Below are 5,803 nucleotides of genomic sequence, written 5' to 3' on the forward strand. Positions count from 1 at the left end.
TGCTTTACTACGATATGAGAAGCTAGAACAATCTTATCATTCACCGAATAACGGTAGCATCAGAACAAATAAACAAATATAAGTAGCAGACATATGTAGGATATTGGTTGAGACTTGAGAAGCAGCAATCATACCACCAAGGAAACTTCGACAACAGACATGGCAAGGAATTGCAATCTCTCAAATAACCCAAGCTCCAGGCTTTGCATCTGAGCTAGCAGGCGTGCGACCCAGCGCGCAAATGGAGCTACGGCAAATGGCACAACCAAGCGTGCAAACTGCAAGCAGAATGCAGCTGAAGCAGGGATGCAGGTCCATGAGGCCATGGATAGGCGCAGGGAGAGCAGATGGCGCGCCTGAGCAAAGTTGGTGGCGAGCGCGAGGCGCCACGTCCAGCGGGTGGTCAGCGGAACGACAAACTCCCGGACGACGCAGACGGCGAAGAAGAGGGGGAGCAGCAGCCCAATGAGCTTACTGGGCAGGCCCACCATGAGCTCGGAAACGGGCAGCCTCGCGGGGGCGTCCCCGGCGTAGAGAGGCCGGGTGGAGCTGCGGCGTCTGCACACCTGCGACGATACAAAGAATGGTCGTGCGCGTCAGCGTCGGCATCACATCGAAATGGAAATGAAACTGGAAAAGGAATTCAGCACTAGCACAATCCATACAACAACAATAATGTCAGGAACGTATCAGAGTGCAGAGAGGGATCGGATATTTTCATCGGGGAATCATGGAGATTGGCAATGCAGCATCACATACACATATCATCTAGTAATTTTTACTGCTGAAATCTATGCTAATCAGGATGAATCTAGACGAGATTGAAAAAGAGAGAATGGATTAAGCGCGCGTATACCAGTACCACACCAACAATATGAAACGGAAGCCCTACCTACCGGGAAGGGGGTGGGGGTGGGGAGGAGAGAGACGATACCTCGCAGCGGGGGAGTTTGCGGCGGCGGGCGATCCACTGGAGCTGGCAGTCGTCGTGGACGAACCTCATGCTGCCGCGGCAGCCGCAGGGACGGCGCAGGGGGCGGTCCGCATCGGCGGGGAGGCGGCAGATGCGGCACTCCTCCTCCTCCTCCTTGTCGGCGTCGTGCCCGGGGTCGTCCGCCGGTGGGAGCGCCGTCGCCGGCGAAGGGGTGGCGGCCGCCGCCATTAGCCTTTCCTTGGGGAAGCTTCTGTGTAGGGCGGTGGGGGTGTGAGGGAGTGTGTAGGCCGGTGGAGGGCTTACGTCGGCCGTTGGATGCAGATCCAATGGCTGATCAAGTTGATTGAAGTTTATTAGTTATGCAAGTGGACATGTTCATCTAGGACGATTTATACCAGGATAATCACCAAACTGCCAGATGATTTATAGACGGATAATAACCAAACTATCCGTGTGTTTGAAAAATGTGAAAGGAAAATGTCGCGTAGTAATTAAGTAATTGGTCTTTTATATTCTTTTTGACAGCTCAGTAACATTTTCATCTTTCTCCGGAGCAAATATCTTCGCACATCTTTTAACTAGCCATACATAAATTATGTTAAATACATGGTCACAGGTCAAAGCCCAACCGCCTTGCATAGATCATTTTCTAGCCAACATCTTTATTTTTAATGGAGCAGTTGGTAGTCTCGCTTTCAAGGTTTTTTCGTCCCACCTTTCATGGTTTTTTGTACCTCCTCCCACCTTTGCTGGTTTTTTCGTAGGTTTTTTTCGTCCCCTCCCTCCACTTCATCGGTTTATTTTCGCGTCACCCTCTCACACAACGAAAGAAATCGTAACAGATCAGAACTTTTCATACTAGCACAAATTATTTACTAATGTAGAATCAATCACGAACAATATTTAAAGATCAGATCTAAATTAATTAACCTTACCTTAAATCACTCAATCACATTAATTAGAAAACAAATAATTGATTTTTCAGAAAAATCGCTCAATCACATTAACCTTACCGTAACTCACGGATGATAATCAATCTCCAAACAAAGGAAACAATACATCGAGGGAGTAGTAAATAAACTCCCTTTCTTGTGACATGTATATGATTTTCCCTACCCTCTCCGTTGTCGAGCATTCTTGATTCTCGAGGCCGATGCTTGGGCTGCGTCACTGGGTCGCGATGGTGCCGGAGGACAAGGACGGCGAGGCCGGGTGCCGCGGCACCGCGTTGGCCGCGGCCGGTGAAGGGGGCGAAGAAGGGCGGCTTCCCTGGCCGTGGTCGTGACCCTGGGAGTTGGTGCGGTGGAAGCGGCACTTGAAGGACCCGGTGTGGGTGGCCGGCGCGCAGACGCACTTGGAAGCGGGCCCGTGGCCCGTGCCGGACGGCACCGACGCCGACCAGGGCCACCTCCTCCGCGTATTCTTGAAGCTGTGGCTGACCGATTTATATGAAATAAATTCCCTCAGTTGTGGCAAATATAATACACATAATTCATATTGTTATGCACTAGCGTGTGTGTGAAATAGATGGGTTATGGTCACGTACCCAATCAGTACAATATCTAAGCTCCCACGAATTTAAGCGCTATGAGCTATCCGGGGGTGAGAGGGTCAAAGACTCAAATGACCACGTCTTTTTTTTAGGTGAACTATATAGTTTTATTTAGGAGAACCATGGTCTCTTACTCTCTTACTAGGCGAGTAGGTATTGTTTTTTCTGAACACAGTATAATCAAAGTCGCTTACATACACGAGTATACACTCATCCATATGAATGCATGCACGTACACCTTATTCCTATGAGCACCTCTAAGAGATTGAGCTGGCACATCATCTTGAGACTGATGAAGTCGCCACAGACGTCTTCGTAGTCGACAAGAACGTCTCCTCCCACTGAACGTACACCCTCAATAGGCTTGAAATAAATCCAGGAAAATATAAGCACCAATGCAAGTTTGGGACTTGAACTCTGGTGGATAGGAGACACCAATGTTCCTCCTAACCATCCAACGGTAGGTATTGTTTACTGTTTGGGTCAACCATCCAAGTACGTATGTCCAACACTTGATCAGAGGGGCTAATTTTTTGCGAAAAAAGGGTTGCATGTCTCTCATTTACATCTGGTACGAGGGAAATTAATGATGCGGCCAACTATATCCACACATATTAAAGTGATGTACCATCGCACGGTCACCACCATCTTGGCCCATCACCGCCTCCTCTGAGTCACATGGTTGCATGGGCGCCGTTAGTCCACCACCATGCCGCATGCCCCACCCATCTCTCCATATTTCTCCCCTTCTCTCATGACGGTACGCCCGAGCCATCATCGTCTCCTCCGCACCACACGGTTGCATATGCATCCAGTCCATCGCCTGCTCCTCCGCATCATATGGTTGCACGGGCACCAGCAGTCCATCACCGCCTCCTCCGTACCACACGGTTGCACGGGCGCCTGGCCCACACCGCCTCCTCCGCACCACAAGGTTGCACAGACTTTGCATGTCCACCACCATGCCGCACACCCCGCCTATCGCTCCATCTTTCTTCCCTTCTTTTGTGCGGTAATTAACGTCCAACGATGACGACGCTCGTGGCCTAGAGGAGCAGGCAACAAGGTAGGCCCCCACGGCTAGAAACAACGTTGAACAGGGACGACTGTCGTCTTTGAAACTTGGTCGCCTTCATTGACGCGCCATGGTCCACAAGGTCTATAGTACAACTCCCGATGCCTCATTCCTCTCCCTCTGTCATCCTTTCTTTGGTAGCCAGATTCATTCAATCTCGCTCGCATCGGGGCTAAACAAGTAGCAGATTGTACCGGGATTTTATCTCACCGTGTAAGGTTTCAATCTAAAAGCCTCATGCTTCACTGCTTGAGTACCATGTCCGTGCTTGTGAATTAACAACCTCATGCTGTTTATACATGGCATGCTTTATGCTGCCTCTGTTCCATAATGCAGTGCATGTTAGTTTTTTCAAAAGTCAAAGATGTTCATGTTTGACCAAGTTTCTATAATAAATTATCAATATCTGAAGTACTAAATAAATAAATTATAAAAGTACACGTTGATGTCGATTTTTTTAAACCTAGTCTAACATTGATATGGTTGACTTTTCAAAACAAAAATGTACTATATTTTGGAATGGAGGGAGTATTAGTTAGCATATGGTTCCACGCCTAAGGAGCATGGTCCCTAACTGAACTTAATTGACACTAAAATAATAAGACAATATGATAACTAGGTTTTTATGTGAAGATAATTCGCTTAATTATCAACGGGTCGCTTATGTACACAGCTGATCAGGCCTTATTAATGCATCAATAATGTTGCATTCAAATGAAAACTGATATCAATCACTTGTACTATTATCTCTTGATCCTTCCCTTTCCGTCTCTTCTTCTTAGAGGTCGCTATAAACATGCTTAATTCCCTTTTCTGTCGTTAGTCGGTGCAAAGCATTGCTTTTATTTCGAATATGTTCTTTCTATTTTGATTCTAACTACGCGTCAAAATGATCAATATTAAAAACCAGAAGCCATATACCTTGGTGCAGTGCGGCAACTTCCAAGTAACACCTCCACTACCCTTTTACCATTATTGTAGACCATTATTCTTAGTGTTTTGTATTATTTATATGTGACCAAGGTAAGTTATGAAATATTGGTTGGTCAAATCATTGAGTTGTATGATTGTTATAGATGAATACTACAATCAGAAGCCTCAGTTGTGCATATCATAGTTTTGAATTAGTATTGCAGATGAATATTATCATGTCCATCCAGTACTATGGTTTAACCCTGTAGGTCCGGGACATGCCTGACGTCAACCACTACTTTGGATATGTTTTTGGCAGTGCTACTAACATATCATTTTTGTGAAGAACAATAGTCATAAAAAACTGAGTAATATCCTACCAAGTAAATGATGATGTGTCTCTGGACATATCCTGCAATGCAATAAAGGGTGTTCTCATCGTAAAATTATAGAGCCAAAAACACAAAAGGCCCATGAAATGAACTACAACCCCCGACCCGCAAATTCAGCATCAAGGAATCGATTTGTGAATTAACAATCACACAAATAAACGATAGAAAAGTAGAACGGCGCAGCAAGGCGCGCGTATGCTTCTAGTAAGATGGATGTGTGTGTGTGTGTTAGAGAGAGAGAGAGGGAGAGGGGGAGAGAGAGTGAGGAAGAAGGAGGGAGAGAGAGTGTGTGTGTGTGAGGATTTGATGGTAAAAAAGGTCGCCAATGTCACTTGATATGTATGAGAATATTAATATTGAACTTTTAAAGTTAATGTGACCCCATTGCAACGCACGGGCGTTCTTCTAGTAGTCGTAAGCACTCAGATGGAGTGGATCAGGTAGGTAGTTTTGTAATACTTATTAAATAAATGTTCACATGTTATGTCACTCTTGGGGAACGTAGCATGTAATTTTAAAAAAATGTCTATGATCACGCAAGATCTATCTAGGAGATGCATAGCAACGAGACGGGGAGAGTGTGTCCACGTACCTTTGTAGACCGAAATCGGAAGCGTTATGTTAACGCGGTTGATGTAGTCAAACGTCTTCGTGATCCAACCGATCCAAGTACCGAACTTACGGCACCTCCGTATTCTGCACACGCTCAGCTCGATGACGTCCCTCGAGCTCTTGATCCAGTATGGGTCGAGGGAGAGTTCCGACAGCACGACGGCATGGTGACGATGATGGTGATGTGATCCGCGCAGGGCTTCGCCTAAACACTACAACAAATATGATCGGAGGAGTAAACTGTGGAAGGAGGCACCGCACACGGCTAAGAGATTTCTTGGTGTGCCTTTGGAGTGCCCCCTGACCACGTATATAAAGGAGGGGGG

At 46.5% G+C, this 5,803-nt stretch overlaps 1 pseudogene; it reads right to left on the bottom strand.

Annotated features, from left to right (window-relative positions):
• LOC119350989 overlaps nucleotides 1–1,162 on the bottom strand; it is a 5,898-nt pseudogene extending 4,736 nt beyond the window's left edge.
• Between the last annotated feature and the right edge of the window lie 4,641 nt (nucleotides 1,163–5,803).

Source organism: Triticum dicoccoides, chromosome 1B, assembly GCF_002162155.2.
Source record: "Triticum dicoccoides isolate Atlit2015 ecotype Zavitan chromosome 1B, WEW_v2.0, whole genome shotgun sequence".
Lineage (NCBI taxonomy): Eukaryota > Viridiplantae > Streptophyta > Magnoliopsida > Poales > Poaceae > Triticum > Triticum dicoccoides.